Here is a 21,399-nt window from a genome sequence, read left to right on the forward strand (position 1 = left end):
ACCACTTTGTGTTTGAACGAAAATATATAAGAAATACCTTTCTTTCAAATATTTATGTAGTTGTATTCCTATTTAAAAGTTAGCAATTTTCCTTCTCTGAATATAATCTGCAATGAGAAACTTGAATTATGCCTTTTTAAATACAATCTGTATCTAGAAATCTTGAAAAGATATTTGATCATTTAAGGTATTGTTTGTTTGCGTTAAAAATTCAATTAAGTACAAATCATCGGCTACAAAGAAATAAAGCTTTATATACAATATCGATATTTTTCTGGCAAAATAGCTTAAGATTATAAACCTGATGACAGAACTGTATTAAGAAATAAAAGGAATACCACATATTGTATGAAAACTAATTTACTATAGATTTCAGCATTCTAAACAGTGATCTAAGGGTAAAAAATCTGTAGGGTTTAGTATTTCTTAACCGTATTAAAGGTCGCTTTCATGGTTGCTGAATTTAAGTTCATGGAATCTGTATCCTTCATCCCGAAACAGATTTTCAATGCAGATTATATTTTCAGTGTGAAAAAGTCTTTCGTGACTGTTTTTCAAATGAATATTTTAATTTTTTTTATATAATGAGAAAAAAGATATATAAAGGATACGTATGAAAATCTTAACTTCACTGGCTTCTGTAGAGCTTAAAGGTCCGCCATCATGAAGGTAAGCTTTTGTATCTTGTTCTTTTCTTATTAACTTACAACATTTAAAGAATTAAATCGTTCTTCTGAAAGAAATTGACGGTGTACGTATTTATGAACAAAATGTTACTTAACTAATGTAGTTTGTAAAATTAAATTCGTAATATTCAACTGTCAAAGTAAAGCAAACCGTAAGTTGTTTTTATGTTTTTTTTTTATATTTACCAAGGGAAAAAAAAAACTTTTTTAAACTCTAAGAATGTTCCATAAAAATTTGAATTTTTTTTTCTGTTATCTTGAGTGCGAAATATTTATTTGTTGTACTTAATCCCATAATGACAAACTCGTATCCATACATTGAAGTTTGGTTTTGTTTTCTCTTTATCCAGAATGTCCCTTCACTATTACTAGTTAGTATATTTGTCTCAAGTGCTTTTAATTTTATCATATTGATATTGAATATTATAGTGAAAACCTTAATTTCAGTGCGCTTGGTTCTTTATTGCTACATTCCTTTTTGGTGCTTATTTCACTCATGCTTCTGAGAGGAAATGTGATGAAATAAAATTTGGAAGAGGGACATATGACAAGAAAAAGGAATGCTGGAAGTCTGCGCCCACGAAACCGAATTTGAAGGTCAAGTCTGACGGTCAATCTTTGTCAATCAGGTCAGAATTCACTTCATTTAAATTAGTCCATGTATGTCACATTCAGAAAAAAATAGTTGTAAACTTTCATTGCCAATATCCAATCTGCATTGATAGCACTCAAATGTTAAGCAAATGCTTATGGTTTTATTATAAGATTAAATTTATATTTGTGATGCGTATTAAATATTTTGTTATACTTATAGATTTCATAAAATTGCATGTATCAAAAATGCGCTAAATGATAAAAATACATGTATCTTACGATATGAAGCTTTTTTGTCATTATGCTAATTTTCTGAGACCTTAATATTTCCTTTGGCATATTAAAATTGCATGCTACTTATGATTTGATAAAAGTTATGTTTGCTAATATATTTCTTAAAACTTGAAACGTTATCTAAGAAATAATAAGTTGCCCTGATGTGATTTTGTTTAGTATTTATAATTGAAATCATTGAAATTTAGATACATGTGTTATTTTGAAGGAAAGTTCAAATATTTTATAATAATTAAAATGTCTTGTTATACCAAAGAATTCAGTATTCATGTAGTTAATGTATGAAAATAAATACGCAATATATATGTAATGCATATATTTATGGGATTAAGCTTTTTCTTTCTTGATCATTCAACATACTGATTTTGAGAGAGAATTTCGCCGCGTTTTAAAATGAAATTCTACTTCTAATTTGATGAAATTTGAAGTTCATAAAACAGTCATATTTCCCAGTATTATTTCCCTCAGCCCCACACCCAAAAATATTTACATTCAGTGTAATTTTCTCTATGAAATCGATTAGAAATCTACGACGTTCAAATCTCTATAACACACGCAAAACCTTGTCATCGCGCGGTAGAATACACAGTAGGAACTATATGCATTTTCAATATCTAGGAACACCAAAATGCACATTGTTCTGACTCATATTAATAATTAAAAAAAACAACTACCCTGTTAAATTAATGTAAAATACAACAACTGTACATTTCAGATGAATTTGTCTTTTTTTTCTAGAAATGTTCATTTGTGTTGTTTAACTTTCCAACGTCACAAACGGCTTTCATATCTATTAAGCACACCAGTTCTGATAGGCGCTAAATTCATAATAAAGATTAACGAAATAAACAATTATGAAGAAAATTAGAGAAGGTAAATATAAGCATTGAATTCTTATTTTTTGATGCCAAAAAGAAGAATTCAATGCTTGAATATATTTCAGGAGAAAGATTCAGCGTGCATTAAAATGCAGACCGGGAATAAAAAAGTTTCTTGATCAAGAATCGTGTGACTGCAATCCGAGGTAAATAGACTATTTAGTTCCTTTCCATGTTACATCAATTCATATATCTGCTTTATAATTTAATTTTAACTAATCAGTAATAAAAAAAATCTTTCAGCAAATTGTCAAATATTGGACTGAAAAACGTCTGCCGACACAAGTTTAAGTACGTTACAAAGATAATCAAAAATGGAAAAAAATGCTATGTTGTATTTCCACAACGGCAATGTATAACATACGCAGACTGTGACAGACAACGGTAAGTAGTACTAATACATATGTATTATCAGTCTCTTTTCTTTCTTTTTTTTTTTTTTTGGGGGGGGGGGGGTAATATTTTGCATTTCTATGAGCAATTAACTTACATGTATTCTAATACATCACAGGGGTTGCTCCAAGAGAGCCCGCGTAACAAGTGCCTGTTTGCCTGATCGACACCGTTACTTCAATGTCTGGGTATTCTGTCCTCACAATCATCGGTTTGAACTGGAAACCCTGGAGTTACCTCAATGCTGTACCTGCAGAGAATACAAACTCTGTAGGTAAGAAACGAAAGTAACAGAGAAGAAAGCACCATAGTATGGGAATTCAATGTTGTAACACTGAAAAAGGTGAAAAGACAGATGGTAGAATCTCTCTGGAGTTTGAGCAATGGCAGAACCTTTAATATGTTACAGATTCTCTTATGCAATTATCAATAAAAACATCAACATTTTGTTAGAGAGTTTTTATTTATATTTTTACACTCGTAAAATCTTCAAATTCAAAAGAAGATAGGCGAACATGGCGAGCAAATACGTATTGTATTACAAGTAAGAAATTGGAAAAGTAATTCTCAATTTTGACATTATTTCATTTAGCAGTAACGTAAACTTTATTTAAAAACTCCACAAATCAGAACAATCTCATATTAAAAAGACTGAAATAATTCTGCTATGAAAATAGCAAAGATACACCAAGTGCCTTAAATATGCTACACAGTTTCTTTTGCTGTATAGTTATCAAATAAAGTACAAACTTTTTATTAAAGAGTTCTTTTTTGTGAACACCTGCTAAGTTGCTCCCCATATTCAAAGATAAATTGAATTAAAATCCTCATTTTTATTTAATTTAAAGGTTACTACAAAACTCTGCATATGTTTGCGTAAAATGGCCATGTGTCAAAAGAAAGTTACTGAAAAATTTGAATGTAATTTGAATAGAAACAAAAAAATCATTTCATTTCCTTTTGAACCTACTGTGGAATCATTAAAATTCATGGGGGTCAATTTTCGTGGATCGCTAAAATTTTACGTGTTCGTGCAGACGTAATTTTGTGTATTCATCGCATCTTTAAAAGGTAAAATTACTCTGAATCCCTTGTTTATAAATTTGTGGAGGGTGTAAATACTCGGATGAAGGGAACCCAGGAGTTCCATTAATATTGAGTCACCACGAAATATAATGATTCCATAGTATATATCACTGATCATTGATGCAAGCAAATATAGCTCAGATTACACTCCATATCCCATCTTACATAAGAGGACCAAAAACAAAACAAAAAGAAATACTGAATTTCAAAATGTTCATGTACATATATATTTAGATATATATGTACTGTTGGCCATTAAAGTATTCATCCTTAATGTGAGTGGTTTTTATTTATTTTTTATTTTTTTAAATTTTCATCACTTTTTCCTAACATTAAAGAACTGTTATGTTTGCGTTCCTAGATTCCCATACAGACTACATTGAGTTTATCTCTGCAGTAAGATTGCTTTGGTTAATGCAGATTTGCATGTTAGATTCACTTTCAAAAATTATATCGTCAATTGTTACGTACAGAGCTGAAAAATTGTAATTGTCCATGAAAAAATAAATACATTTTTAGTTTAAAATCAACACATTTTAATAATATCTAAAAAATTTTTTACATCAATCATCTCTACTTTTGGTTTTCTTTTATGAATATATAAGATAACTTTGATCAATCTGATGCATACTTTAAATACTTTCCTTTATTCTTAAAGCCAGCAAAATGGTATTTCTTAGTACGTAAAAATTACAAATTTTATAGTGCAAAGTAACTTGGACCTTTTTCTTTATCACAATTTTAAATGTATCATTTTTATACTGTAAGACTTATTTTAAGCCATGACTCCTGATCATTCAAGTTTAAATATATTCGAGGAAAACGCACAAAAGGTTATATGTAAATTGCAAATACAGGTGGGAATGTCATATTAAATATATCGAAGTTCAAAAGATGCATTTTGCCCCCTTTTTGTTTTCATTTTTTTGTTTTATTAACCTTTGTGTCCATATATTAAACAATTCTTCAGGACTTTTGTGGAATCCACCCTCCTTAAAAAAAACGCTCATAATACAGAAGCAAAAGAAGGTGTGCGGCTATATTGCAATTATTCCTATGGGGAAGCTTTATTAAATTAAAGATTCCGGGGGAAGGTTTGCTTCACAGAAAAACCAGCTCAATCAAGTGAGCAAATGGCTTGATGAATATATGAAGCTATTTCCTTATTTGTAGTTTTATCTTACACAAAGACATTTAAAAATATAAATATCTGTAATTTTTTTTTCTGTGGTACGCAGATATGATTGTATTATATTGCTACGTTTCACGAAGATTAACTTTACATTGATCTATTTGGACACCTATAGGCTATCAGAGTTATTGCCCTTGACAAGCACTGCATTATAAATAGAAATACGGAAGACACAGAAAACTTTCCTTCTGTTATGTATGAAAACAATAATATATTAAGTTTGTAAATTCATCACTTGATTTAAGTTGCAATGGAATAATGACTAGAAAATGTTTATTTAAACTCAATTTTAAATGCAATGCACGTTCTCTCTGACGAGAATTCTTTCATTCAATCCCATGCATGTGTAAAATCTACTCAGTCTCAAATTATGAATTTTGCAAGTTCAATTCAAACGAAAATATTTTATAAACACCAATATTATATCACAGACACTTCTGTTTTAAATTAATATATATGCCGAAAATTCAGCTAGGATGGGCTGAGAATGAAATATATGGAGATAACGAACAGTATTCAAGCTCAAAAGTCCATTATACAATACAAAATAGGAGCAGAGCAAACACGGACCTCCAAACATTACAGGTGGGATCAGGTGCCATGGAGGAGTGAGCATCCCCTGCCGACCGGTCACACCCACCGTGTGCTCCTTGTCATGATCGGGAAATAACGGAAAAATCCGTCGGCAATTCAGTGTGTAAATAATGGCCTAACAATTAGTATGAAAAACGTCAGTCAGCATTTGACTCAATGATAAATTGTATTTGCTGACAAGGTCATTGTATCGACCATAGAACTTACGAAATGATGACTTTAAACGAGACAGCTGATATTCTTGTTTCATCAACTTATTTGTCAATAATTTACCTCGTTTTAGAAATTGTACATACGTAGAGCATGCTCTTGCTAATCGAATCAACTGAGAGATATATACCCCGGATGCAGGTGATGAGGGTATATTGCTGCATAAGTAAGGGAAGTTGACGATTGAAAAGTTAAAGTCATCACGTTTATCATAAAGCTTGGTTGTTAGATTACCATTAACGTCTTTTTCAAGTAAAATATCCAAATATGAAACAGATGTGTCAGACTCTGTGGTATCTTTTATCTCAAGGTCACCAGGATATATCGTATCGACATAAGAATGAAAATAGCCATTGTTAATTGACAATACGTCGTCGATATATCTAAATGTCGAGTTGAACGCCACAGCAAGTGCTTTCTTCTTTTCACGTACAAGATTTTGGACAAATTCTGCTTCATATGAATACAAAAAAAGGTCTGCTAATAACGGGGCGCAATTGGTACCCATAGGAATTCCAATAGATTGTTGGAAGACCTGGTCTCCAAAAACCACATAGATATTGTCAATCAGAAACTCAAGCATCTTTTTAATGTCAACTTCAGAGTACTTGTGTTTACAATCAGAATGTTTTTTAACAAAATAATTTTGCAAATGACCAATGACAAGGTAAGTATATTTACGGGTTCCATTTTTATTGAAAAAGCAGCTGTCAATGATATCAAAAAGCCTGGACTTTAATTTATCGTGGGGAATGGTTGTGTATAAAGTTGAAAAGTCGTAAGTTTTTAAGCTGTTGATTTTGGTAAAATCTTGTGATTTCAAATTTTCCAAAAGTTCCTTGGAATTTTTAAGTATCCACATCTGATTTACACCACTTCTCGAATAGATTGTTGCACAGTACTCTTGAAGTTTCTCCTTCACCACTGTTAATATCTTAGTGAGGAGTAAAGATAGAGGCTTGGTTGAACATTTACTGGAACCCGCTATGTATCTTTGTTTGTAAGGATTTTTATGAAGTTTCGGAATCCAATATAAATATGGTAATTCGAATTCATTTTGGTTGTTTGGAATATTAAAAATATTCAAAACTGACATATGATTTTGAAGAATTTCTTCCTTAGAAAGGGAACTATGAGTGTAAGTTGGATTACCACTTGCAGAATTAAATCCAAGTTCCTCTAAAATACATTTAATATAATGAGCCTTACAAACAAAGACAATGTTGTTACCTGCTTTGTCAGCAGGGACTAGCACGTACTGATCATGTAATCTATCTAATTCTTTTTTCACTTCTGGATTATTGAATACAGAAGGATAGATGGTTTTCATATTGCCTCTCAATTTTTCAATGCGCGATTTTAACATACATCTGATACATTTAATCCATTCTGACAAAGTGTCAAGATCTTCTTTTTAATGTCTGGCCCATCGCCTGGCGTAGTCCTCTACAGAATCCATGATATTTATGAAATTCTTACGCCAGTTGAAGGATCTGGGTTCCCTAAATTTAGGACCTTTTAAAATTAGTGATCTAAGGTCCTCATTATTAACTTCATTTACGTCACCAGTAATAACGTGTCCAGCAGGACTATAGTTATAGGGCGAAGAAGAACATGAACACGATGGAGGATTATGTTTCAGATATTCGATATCCAGGCCCTGTAAAGTTTTCTTGTAATTAAAAAGTTTGGAAGCAATAGTCGATGTATATTTGTAGGAAATACAAGGTGTAGTCTTTAACTTGAAATATGGTGGAATACAAGACTGGACCCTTTTGTGATTAAGGATATTGCTTATATTAACCTCGTCAATTCCTTTGTTGGCATATTGAAGTTTAAGGAAAAAACGGATTGTTTTAGCTGCATTTTCTTCAGTAAAACGCGGGGGTTTAAAAAGCCTATGATTGGCAATATCCATAACTACAGATCCGAGCCTATATTCTGGTGTTGAGGAATCAAAAAATGGACTTTCCTTGACCTTTTCAAGAAGACTATTTAAAAGTTTCAAAGGGACAGAGTAAAGTTTGGTGCGAATATGATGTAGACCTAACTGTTGATTTACGTAAGGTAGTAATGAATCAAAAGAGACATCGTGTATTAAAGGTTTATTGTAAGACCGATGCCCATGACTACGCTTACGTCTCTGTGTATGGTTAAAAAGTCCCATCACATTTACATTGTTACACTGTGGACTGGAAAGATTTCCAACACTATCGACATTGTCATTACATCCATAGGGAAAGGCTGTCCCTAGCTTTCTTATCCAAAATTCTTCTCGTTGTCTACAGAAAGGTGTACTCAGTGATGGACTGTTTGTGTGGTGGTAAATCTTTTCCAGAATTCTAACTTTCATTGACAAAATAGAATGATCAGGTAAATTAAAATGTTTGTATAAAAGTTGCTGACCCCCATTATTTATCTGAAATCTATGACCTGATGTTCTTTTATTAAGTGATCCCTTGGTTTCACCAACACAAACAAGTCCACAAAGATTACATTCTATTCCGTAGACAACATTAGAAGATTTGCAGTTCAGATTTTCCCAAGTTTTGGTACAGAAGCTCTGTCCAGTAAGATTACTGGTGAAAGAAGTGTTCGTTATCAAAATGTCACAGGTTTTACAGTTTTTCGCAGAACATTTTGAAATAGAAGACATGGGATCTGATAACACGCAAGAAATGATAGAAGGATCAAATTGGTTCTGTTTCATTAGGATGATACTTATGAATATTGATATGTAGATTTTGAAATTAAGCTAAGCTTTTTTTTTTATGTATTCAAATATTTAACTTTTCCAAAAATATTAAGAAGACACAAAACAGGAATAAAATCAAAACTTTAAAGAATAAGAATGTATCTAAAATGTATTTTTCGTTTCGTCAAATTATGCACATTATTGTATTTTTAATGATAATTATCTTTATTAGTTTTTATTTTTAAAATACCCAGCACCATATTTTATTTCAAGATATATAACGGTATCAACATTCATAATTATATTACTATAACATTGTAACATATCAGATACGAGCATTTTTAACGAGCATTTCCATATTTTGTAGTAAATGAAATATTGGCAAAATGCCAACTTTCATGAGTAATCCTCCTTTTTTGTATCACAAATATTGATTGGATTGATTGATTGTATACTGTTTTACGTCCCGTTCGAGAATTTTTCAATCATATTGAGACGTCACCATATACCCGTGAAGGGCTTCAAATTTAGACAGTTACCTGCCGCTCAGGCAATTTAGCTGTGAGAAATCTTGATCACGTCAACGCTTGTCATGACACGGAGCCTAGGTTTTTAAGATCTCATCCTAAAGACTTGCAACTTTCACTTCAAAGTGCCGAGCATTTGGGGAAGGAATAGGTGTTACCTATTTTTTTTTTTACCAACTTAGGTCAGTAGCGGCCGGGGTTCGAACCTACAATCAGTTGGTCACGGAGCGAGCGCGCTTCCGACTGAGCTACCGTGACGGTTAATAAAAAAAGATTGAAAAAATAATGCAATTAATAGACTTTAATAGGTCTCTTCTTTTTATTCATATTTGTTTACCTTTAAGAGATTTCAAATAAAGATAAAAACTATTGCTGAAAAGAACGACGCTACAAATGTCAGTAGAACCTGGCTAGAAAGAACAATTTGTAGGTGGCCTTCTAATCATAGTAATAATGAATTGATCGGAAAAATATATAGAGATTTATAATACGTATGGATAGTGTAATCTGCAGTCAACAAAATTTCATGAAATTTGGAGAACCTTGCCTTCGGGTTACTTTGCACGGTTTTACCGAGAGGTAGGAAAACTTATCCTTGATATACTGACCCCAACCTGATGTAATACGCCGGGTCGTCTTTCCAAAATTTCCTTTCCAAAAATTTCCTTCAATTTGCGAAATCGCATGCTTTCAAAAATAAGTGGAGATCTTGATCTTCATTAAAATAAGGATATTTGTTGGGGGGGGGGGGATTGGTGGATTAAATAATAACTGAATATCACCACCACTTGGAGCTTTATCCTCTCTCTTTCAACATGTTAAACGAGAAACCCAAAAGTGGACTTGAGTATACTACATTGTAACTCCTACCTTATTTGAAATTTAAAAAAAAAAGAGCTAATGTGATGGTAAGTGTCTATCATCTGTTTGTCCGTCTGTCTGTTTTAAAGAAGATAACGAACAATAATGAATCTCATAAACAATACAATTCGAGTAAAGGGCCGAAACACGGACATTGGAACTCATTGTGGCACACTATAATGGTCTGTTAAAAGAAGATATCATTAGTCAAAATTTAGATGATTAATAAGTGGTACAAGTTTAGAAAACAACGGTATTCTAATTTCATACTTTTAAAACTACCAAAAAAAGTGATTCAAGTTCATGTGTTCCTTTCCTTTTTATATTTAAGGATAAATAACACAAACTTTTTTTCAGAAATCAGCAATATTTTTCATAGATTTTATTTAAATAGGTAACCTGAATAATGTTAGCCGTATAAAGTGGGAGAATTTTGTAAGATTTTGTCACAAAGTTAAAATTATGTGCAAAATTTTGTATAGAAGTATATAGAAAACAAAACAAAGTCACATATTTTAGCACCAAAGAAAATTTACGATTTCTTTATGTTTTCGGGATTTATTATTTATGTCATTTCTATTCATAATCCGTCAAAAAATATATATCAATCCAGGCATCAGATTTTTGTTTGTGTTATGTATCCTTAAGTACAAAGCAGACAAGCTGTAGTCTCACCAGAGACTTTTTGATTATCTGCTAAAAAGTTTAAATTTTTTTTTAAATATTCTGTCTTTTGATTCAATAGGCAAATACAGGACAAGATCCAAATTCACCACCACCTTAGACGCCGTTTAGAAAATATATTAACAGTTGAAAATAAAATTGATATGAACTGAATCTCTATTGAATTTTAAATGCTAAGGGGATCATTTAATTTCAATATTGATAGAAAAAAATTGATATTAATACAAAAAAATTTATCAAAATCAAACATCTATTTAATGAGAATAAATCATTAAGATCTTAAAAATAACGAAGACGAGAAATGCAAATTTGTAATGCAATAATTTTTAGAGCATAAAATACACAGATTTTCTTCTATAGCTAATGAATGACCTTTTGCATAGTTAAAGTTTACACTGACTTGAATCATTTCAATGTTTTAGGCTATCTTATATTACATTTTTATGATTATACACTTTACAATGTCTATAGTCATATCTGAAATAAATGGCGCTTAAACGAAATAAAATTTAAATGTTCAAATTTCATATTGTTCTATTACTTCAGATACTAAAATGTAATATTATACATTGCTTCATTTAAAAGATATCAATTTCTAATGACAGAAAGATCTCATTAAAAAAAACAAACAAACAAACAAATAAAAAAAACAAATAAAACAAAACAAAACAAAACAAAAAAAAAAAAAAAAAAAAAAGATGACGTCGAAGGACGTCATGGAGCAATGAGTAGCGATAATTTTTTTGCTTTGCCATTCTGAAACCTCTGAAAATCTCTGAAAATGCTGGAAGAACCAGTAAATATATCATATATGAGCCGAGAATTTGCATATACATGAAAATACACTTACTGAGTCCTAGAGGCTTTGAATTGAACGATCGACGGTCTGCGAAGAAACAGATAATAGTTAAAAATCTTGTCAAAAGAGTTAGTCACGTCATAAAAAAAATGATGTGCGCTTCACAGTTGCGTAACTTGTGAAAGCAGAGTTACGTGGTAAAATATTTGAAAACACTGACAATATTACATAAGCTACACGAACAGTTGTTAACAAACTAGGTGTCAAGTGTCAAGGATACCTTTTTTATGAATTGGTAAGCTACAAACCGTTTGTGAAATGAAAAGGCAGAGTAAGGTTGAGGAACTTTCTAGACTTTGTTTTTGACATTACAATGTTGTTAAGTGTGGTCCGTGGCGACGAAACGTGTTGCTTTTAAAATTGAATAATGTAAATAATATAATTTCCATTTTATCCGATAGAATAATACTTCACACATCTAGAAATAAATGTGTTTACTTAGGAAAAAGTGTTGATCTTAAATGTTGTAAAGATTAATATGAAGGTGAAGGACATCGTCTAAGAATTTTTTTTGAATGACCCTCGTATATCCCAGTGAGCTCGAAATAAAACACAACACAGAGCCTACAACATCTCATTTGTTTCATACTTGGATGTTTCACTGACTACATAGATGTAGGTATATATACATAACAAACGACAAACTTATACGACAAATGTGATAACCCATGCTTTCCTTCGTCAACTTCCCTTTTATTTCATTATCACCTGCATTTGCTGTTTATGTTCCCCTACTGAGAAGTAGGCAAGAGGAGGTTTTGAGTACAACCAGTTTTTAAACCAAGAAAGGCTACTGGCAAATATGTTTATGTTACAGTGTTTTCAATAACCTCATCCAAAGAAAGCAATTTGCAAAGTCTATGGTTGTCATAATGACTTGTTTGCAAATCCAACCTATCTTTGGGTCGTAATTTGACTGGCGTGTTTATCCAAATTGCTACACCGTTCTTTTCATAATTTTGAAAGCGGATTACCCTGTTTACCCAAGGCGCATGGCGGGTTTTCCTGGACGACAGGGGTCGACAGGGGATGCTTACTCCTAAAATAAAAAGCTTCATTATCGTGATTTAATCTTATTCATGTACTCAGTATGTTTATTTGAATTTATTGTTAACGTCATCTTCAGATAAGCTTAATTAATGATACATATTCGTTTGATTTCTCAAGAAAAATACATTTGAAAAGAGACCTTATTTTAAAGATAGATAAGTAAATCCCCTTGAAACGTCAGCAATTTTCCTCATCTAAAGTCTTTAATGATAAACCTGCATTGCACCTGTTAAAATTCATATTTAAGATGAAAGATATGATACCATTTTTATTAATTTTACTTGCATTAAATATCTTAACTAAGGGTAAAACAAAGGCTACAAAACACATAGAATCAAAAAAAAAATACTTAAGAGATTAAAATATTTTTTATTAAGATTATAGACCTGGTGGAAGAATTACATTCAAATATGAATAGTCTTATTTATATATCATCTTTAAAACATTAAAATTATTCTTGAAAAGAAATTGGATGTGTACATATTTATGATTAAAATATTTTTTATTAAGATTATAGACCTGGTGGAAGAATTACATTCAAATATGAATAGTCTTATTTATATATCATCTTTAAAACATTAAAATTATTCTTGAAAAGAAATTGGATGTGTACATATTTATGAACGGAATTTAACTAAAATAACGAAGTCTGTTGAATCAAAATCGTAACATTAAACTCTGAAATACTGATAAACTATAAATGTTAGCATTCCAAACAATAATCTAGAGAAATACATTTACTAGTCAGTTCTTCTCTATCGTAATAATCTAGGGAAAATGAAAGTACTATCGAGTATTTCTTTATCATAATAATCTAGGGAGGATAAATGTATTAGTTAGTACTTCTCTTTCATCATTAATGTTACTTTCATGATAGCTAACTTTCAAGTTTACGAAATGTGTTCCTTATGATGAAGTAAACTATCAATAAAGATTAAGCTTATAGCTTTAAAAAATGATAAATTTCATTCGTGACTATGTTTCAAATTAATTTTTAAAAATATTTCAGGTAACTAGAAAAAGATATATAAAGCTTATGTATGAATGACCTTTCCTATACTGGCTTCTGTAGAACGTGAAAGTGTTCGGACATGAAGTTAAAATTTATTATCTTAGCCTTTTTTCTGTTAACGTACATATTTTAAACATTAAAATTATCCTTGAAAAGAAATTGACTGTATACATATTTATAAACTACATTTAACTAAAATAATGCAGCTTGATAAATCGAAATTGCAGCATTTAACTAGTACCCTGAAAGTAAAATAGCTACAACTTACATGTACTTTCATAATTTTTTATGCCTACTATCTTAGTGTGTATCAAATTCAAAAACATCATTTTTTCCATTGAGAATTGATAAATAAAGGCTTGTGTCAACAAAGGTTCTTTCTGTCATCTTAAGTGCGTTTTATACTGTAGATCACTTAATTTTCGCGACACCTTATTTTCGCGAGATAGTCATTGACTCTTTAAAAAGTGAGACAAAATTTCCACGAATTGTGGTTTTTGCTCATAATAATCTTAAGGAATACTAATAAACGCGAGAATGAGTTTTTGCCAACACCTGTCTCGCGTAATAACACGAAAATAAAGTTCTCGCGAATAAAAAGTGATTTACAGTAATTGTTTCTGTTGTATAAAATCCCATTCTGAGGTCAAAGAAGTAGCCATACATTTAAGTTTCGTGTTAAAGTTTTCTGTCAAAAACTCTCTTCGCTTTAACAATTGTCTGTATTGTCTCTATTTTGATTCGAAGTTTCATCAGTTTGTTCTTCAATGTTATCGTGAAATCCTCAATTTCTGTGCGTTTGGTTATTTTTCGTAACATTCTTCCTTGGTGCCTGTCTCACTGATGCTTCTAAGAGATGTTGTATCCTAGAACAAAACTTCAAAGATTCAAATTAAACAAATTGAATTTGTTGAGAAATTTGGCTTCTATATTCTGTACTACCTTAAATGAGCAAGAGCTTTATTGATTTTTGTAATACTAGAAGCATTATTTGATTTCAAATTTGATAGGCAATGCAGCTCATATTTCCAGTGAAGTATGAAATGGTGTTTAATGTAAAGAGACAATTATCGAAATCAAATATCAATTGAATGAGAGCATATCATATGATCATAAAACTAAAGGAGAAGAGAAATTCAAATTTATTACACAACGCTTTTTAGTTTGTTGAATATTGTCGACGACACACAGAACACAAATTTGCATTTAGAGAAAATGAAATTTTTGGCTTAGTAAAATAAAGCACGAGGAAATCCACTTTAAGTTCCATGCTATCCTGTTAAACAATGGTACACATTTATGATAGAATATGTTTTAATAGGGAATAATATTTTCTTTTCCATCGTATGTCCTTCTTAACCTGCAACATCGAAGTAGATAAGATTTTTTTTTCCTTTTTAAAAAATTTTCTGTATACACATTGGCACACTTAACTTCATTTTTTTAATTCAAAAACAATTACTGAACATAACTTATTTTCAAGGAGGTCTCATTTGGACTGACATTCCACCATTGCTTTTTAAATGAACCCAGTAACACCGTCATCTACGTCATCCCAATTCCATTTTCACAGTGTGTTTTGGGTTTAAAAAACAATTCACACACACGTATATTGATTAAATAATATTTTAGTTAGCATTAAAACTTATTTAATTTAAAAACTTATCTAATTTTTTTAACCACCTTCATGTCCCCTATCCTCTTTCTTGGATGACGTCTACATCTGAAGAATAGTTATTTATTCACTCGATTTTCTATAGAATAGACAACATCGACCTAAAACATCGATCGAAGTGTTATCCGGTTTGGTTCTTCATTTAGTAAATTTCTGAACTGCTTTTATTAGGCCTTGTGTAGAGAAGTTGAGGGGGAGTATTAAAACGAGCCATCAACTTCTCAATAGAGAATAGTCTCTACTGTAATTGGATAAAACGTTACTATGCATGTATTAACAGACTGTCACATCGCATGTAGATGGCATAAAATGTAGGCTCCCGAATGACCAATATACATGTATTGGATGTCACTATTTTTTTTAATATATGGCAAAATTATATCACAGTTTATCATTTATCTGACAAAGTTCATTGATTATTTACATTATAGTGATATTTTTCTGTTTTTATTTTTTAGTGAACTGCAGAAGAAATGAGTTAAAACAGATTTCATCGGTGTTTTGTACTACATTAAGTTTGATATAAAGTTCAACTGTAAATAGTTTCTCAAATCGGCGTCATGGAAGATTGGGAATTTAGATCTTGTCCTTTAATGCCTATGAATAAAAAAGAATATACTTTGTCGAAAATGTAAATAGGATAGAGTCCATTGATATTTTTTTTTTCAAAAGTGCAAATATCACTGTTTTCTCATATGCCAGTAACGTCCATCTTAATTTGTTTTAAAAAAAATCAGAACAGATACGTTTTATGAAGGAGGAAATCGTTTAAAGAATATCAGTATCATGAAAAATCAGAGCATGTTCCAGAGTATACAATAAGTAAGGAAACCAAAACATCATATATAGATGATAGCGGAATATTACTACATACATTGTAAATAAGGAAAGTTAACGGTGGAAAATCTGAAGTCATTTCGTTTGTCATACATTTTAGTTCTTAGTTGGCCCTTATCATCTATAGTCAGTAAAAAATCGGATAATATAAGAAGAGGCAGACTCTGTGGTTTCTTTTATTACAAATTCACTGATATATATCGAGTCGACATATGAATGGACGTAACTATTGTTAATTGATTAAACAATCTTGTGTGTTATATATATTGATTAAACGTTTTCGATATTTTTTTAATGTAGAATTGAAGGTCACAGCAATTATTTACGTCGTTGGCAGTGTATCATTTTATATCTAAAAAAAAAGATGTCTATTTTCCATTGAAAGCTTATATGACTAGGGAAGAGGGATAATTGACAAGATAAACAAAATATCTCAGACCATCCATTTTACAGTGGAAGGAAGTAGATTAATTGACTTTTAGTTATATTCATACATTCTTTTTCATAAATACTTATATTATTTTCGATGATTTGTGGTTGCCTATGAATTTTTATCTAACGAGAGTTGTATGCTTTTATCTCCAGGACTTGGCGAGGGGATAAAACACACAAAAAGTGGATAAAAATCATATTCTAACCACAACCATAGGAGATTCTTTTTATCACATGCTTTACATGATCAAATATCCACCTTATAAAGGAATAAAGTTGTAATTAATATAATCTACATTTACTGTGTATAGTGTACATATATATAGAACAATTTTGAAATCTTTATGGAACATCTTTTTAGGTCGTATTTCATTCGATAATAATCGACCACTCATTAAGAACAATTTTTAAATACTTCTTTAATTAATAAACTCCTTTGGCCATAGTTCAACTGCTATTGCCAAGCGAAAACAAAAGAGCATACAATTACGTGTATGCAAATTCGCTCGGTAAAAATATACTCACGGCGAACAGGTAACTGGGGCAGGAACACTTGGATATGATTTCAATATCGATATTGAACAAACCTTATGTTTTCACTGAAGTATGCAGTTACTTTTAATGCAAAAAGACATAAATCAAAATGAAATATGTAATGAATATCATAATCAGATGGCTGCTTGACAAAGTAAAGAAGAGGACGTAAATGTGCCATAATTGTAACTCATCATTTTTATAACTTTAAATAGTTCAAAAGATTGGCTGCTGCACACAGTACAAGGATTTTTGTTAAATGATAATTTTGCCCTGATTTCATGAAAACATTCCCAGAATCATTAAGTTTTATACTACCTTATAAAATGTTCATAAATATGGTATATTATTATTGAGTGTTTTTCCTTCTTCCACTACAAATACACTACTCGTCCATATGTAATTTTTTCCTTTTCTTTAACTTAAATTATCTGATTTACATTCAGCAGTTCCCAAAATTTTATGGTCATTAAATTGGCCTTGATTGCACAAAAACCTATCTTTGTGGTGTATTTTTACTGCCTTTTTCGTACTAATTTTGGCTACGAATCACTCCAGCTACATGATAAACACAGAGGCTTTGTAATGGATTTAATCCGTTGACGATATGGTTCTCCGCCAAGGAACCTGATCCTTCATTAGGTTTTTCGAGAGGTCCGTATTTCTGCCCCTTCAATGTTTCGTATTGTTTATAGGAATCATAAGATTAATCACATTTATCGTTACTTTTCTCATCCAAAGCCAATTCTTTCTGAACATGTTTTTAGGGTTAATGTTTAATAGTACTTTTTCAAGATTGAAGGCAGTAACATTTCCTGGGAAGTAAAAATCATAAATGAACTTTCTGCACATTTTGATAATCATTTTCTTTAAGATTTTTTTTAAACATTTCTGTTGCGTGTCTCCATCCTATGAATAGTTATTACTTGTACATGTATTTGATTGCTAAACTTTAGCTGGATAGGAAACTCCAGACCTCCATTTTACTTACATATAATTAAAAGACAAAGACGGGCTTTTTTAGTTCCTGGAGAAAGAAAGTTTTTTTTTTCTAAAATATTAAAATTCATTTACTCTCATTCCTTAAGCAGTTATACGTACATATTCAAGAAATTATTAAAGTTTGTATACTGTCATTAAACTTTGATAGAGTGTGATACGAAGAAGAGTTTGTCTCAATATTTATTTTAGAATGTAGAATTTGTGCATAATTTGGTATACTTAGCTACATGTGAGGTCCAAAATTACAGACAAAAACATGCTTCCAGTTTTATTGATAATTGGAATACTCACGAATAATTAGTATAATTATTGCAATAAGCACCATATTTATTATCATGACGATTAAAAAAAAGATTAATTATGGTTTCAGTTAAATTCCATAGATTGTAAATAACATCTGTATTAATTAAAACACTTCCACTCAGGCAACCATAAGGTAAAAAATTGGGTCTTTAGAAAGCTGGAAAATTATGGAGCTCTTAACGTGAATATAATTATTCATGATATTTTAGGTTTATCGAAAAATAAAACATTCAAGGACTCAATTTTGTTAAATAATTTTGATTTCAGTTTTGATTTCATAAGAGTTGGGAATATAATTATGTTCACTTATTATAATGAATTAGAAAGAAACCTTGAAATCTATTAACTCAAATCAGATAAATAATATAATCATTCACCGTTAAATAAATAACTTCTTTTGTATCAAGGTATATATTGCACTGAAACATTTTCTACGAAAGATAATTATTCATATTTCTTTTAACGCATTTTAGATTTTTTAGTGCAAATTCCCGATCAAGTAATGGTTTTCTTACTCGCTTTTATGTCATGACCTACAACTGTATGAATCTCTGAATTGTAGGTCATTGTCTTACTTTTTGAGAATATTAAAATTACTTATTAATCTATCTGTTCAGGATTAATTTTACCAAATCATTTTGAACACAAGTTTGCAACTTTTAAAATTTAGAAATTACTGATTAAAGAAAAAAAAGAAATCATTTATTCGTATTTTTAAACAAGAATATCAGCAGTCTCGTTTAAAGTAATCGTTTCGTAAGTTCTATGGTCGATACAATGACCTTTTCAGCAAATACAATTTATCATTGAGTCAAATGCTGACTGACGTTTTTCATACTAATTGTTAGGCCATTATTTACACACTGAATTGTCGTCGGATTTTACCGTTATATTCCGATCATGACAAGGAGCACACGGCGGGTGTGACCGGTCGGCAGGGGATGCTCACTCCTCCATGGCACATGATCGCACCTCTGATATTTTGGAGGTCCGTGTTTGCTCTGCTCCTATTTTAACCTTTGCCATAACTTTTGAACAGTTGGTGCTAAGGCTTTTATATTTCACATGTGTACAAGACCTTTCCATGGGTGTACTCGAATACTGTTTGTTATCTTCATATATTTCATTAGGAAGTTCTGAGACTCGTTTTCTCCATAGTGTACTTTAACTCATCTCTTTGTCACAATGTCTTGTTATAACATCCACGTCTACATTGTTAGTTCAAGAAATAATTTTTTGCATGTAATGAACTCATCATGAGCATTAGAATGCAATTAAAATGCAATAGAATGAGTTGACCTTAAGATTAAAATGATGGTGTTGTTATGTTGGTTAATCGTTAGTTTGTAAGTACAAAATACTTTACAATAATTCGTCGATTCTTGGAGAAGGTCATTTGATTTTATCTTGTTTTGATAAGTCAAGGAAAGTTTTGGTATCTATATCTAGCCTTTTATTCCCAATATCCCCTATAGCTTCTGCGACATTTTTTGTAGGTTTTCCCCAAACGAATACTCTTATTTCTTTTATGAAAAAAAATTGCTTAGTGACTTTTAGTTCCATATAAACCAGTTCGTAACTTTAAACTAGTGAAACATGCATTTATTCATAATAAATGATGTATGCAGCCTGTTAAAATCTTGAGAAGTTTTATTCTTGTTATTGTTACATCCTATTATAAAAGTACATTTGCAATACATGTACATAGATATGAAACACATCAATAACAAAAAAATCGACTTGCAGCAACTTATTTCTTCATTGTATTCATTTTCAATTATTGGGTCAGGGAGCATAATGCATACATACACTAATGAATTCCCAAATCAAAATTTAAAAAAAAAGACGAGGAAAATGAAATTAAAGTATTAAAAGTAAATGAAAAACACAAGAATACTAGTACATAGTTTTTTTTTACATTTAATAGTACCAGAAAGTTTTTCGAGTTCATGCACCCTCTTTATCTGTTGAGCTACATATTGATCAGAAACTTCTAGATTTCCATACTTTTCATATCCGGAAAAAAAGATAATTAAACACACATTTAAGAAAACAAATCTTCAAGTTTTTTTTAAATATTAGTAAGGAAAAGAAAGAAGTCTTTCGAAAAGAAAAGAATGTTTAAACTTGCAAGTAGTCTACTAAATACATTTTGGACAAATGGCGGTGAATATGTTAGATAAAGGAATTTTATTCTTGATGCAACGATCCTACTCTGATATAGGAAACGTCTTGCCTATGTTTTCTATGTATTGTGAATTTCTCAACGATTAGATCATTCCTGAAGTTATCAATAGAGAAACATAAATAGAAAGCCTCAGCGTATAGCAAAAAGAATTTAAAAAAAATCGATTTTGTCAAATTATTTTAATTTTATTCTTGCTTGCATAAACTGCGCAATACATTTACGTTATTAAATTATATTATCGGATAGAGAAGATACCATCTATTATAACACGTAGGGTTTTACATTACGAAATGTCATAAGGATGACAGATTTCATAAGAATTCCTTTTCGTGGAAAAAAGAAATACATTTGAAATTTTTTAAACTAAGCATACTTACCATACCTTTTAAGCATACTTATCAATACAATAATTATGATATTCATTTTTCAAACTTCATGCTATAAAATGTTCAAATAACTTATTATAACAAAAGAATTAGATGGATATTAATATTTTATGCTGATTATTGATAACTCTTGTCACTAAATTGGAGCTTTACCCATGCAGTTGTGAAGACACATAAGTACCTGAAAATCAAAGTTGTAATTCTTCAAACAAGATTTTAGTTACCAATTATTTCAGAACTCTTCATTAAATTCACTTCTCGATCCAATGGCTTATAAATAATTTTAGAAGACCTTGGTTTTTATTTCACATGCTGTAAATCAAATAATATATGCACATTTCCCTTTCAAAAACTAGAGTTCTATTTTTCAAAATCAAGTTTAAATTTCAAATATCTTAAACATTTGAGCCTTTGGAAATGAATTGGA

General features: G+C 30.6%; 1 long non-coding RNA gene across 1 annotated transcript; it reads left to right on the top strand.

The window, feature by feature from the left end:
* Positions 1-1,144: 1,144 nt before the first annotated feature.
* On the top strand, positions 1,145-3,260 carry LOC133193767 (uncharacterized). Its single transcript, XR_009722004.1, has 4 exons — positions 1,145-1,315; positions 2,518-2,598; positions 2,696-2,836; positions 2,964-3,260. It is a non-coding gene; the product is annotated as an uncharacterized LOC133193767 (long non-coding RNA).
* Positions 3,261-21,399: the final 18,139 nt, after the last annotated feature.

Source organism: Saccostrea echinata, unplaced genomic scaffold (assembly GCF_033153115.1).
Source record: "Saccostrea echinata isolate AGI-Se365-2 ecotype Australia unplaced genomic scaffold, CSIRO_AGI_Sech_v1 ptg000028l, whole genome shotgun sequence".
Classification (NCBI taxonomy): Eukaryota; Metazoa; Mollusca; class Bivalvia; order Ostreida; family Ostreidae; genus Saccostrea; species Saccostrea echinata.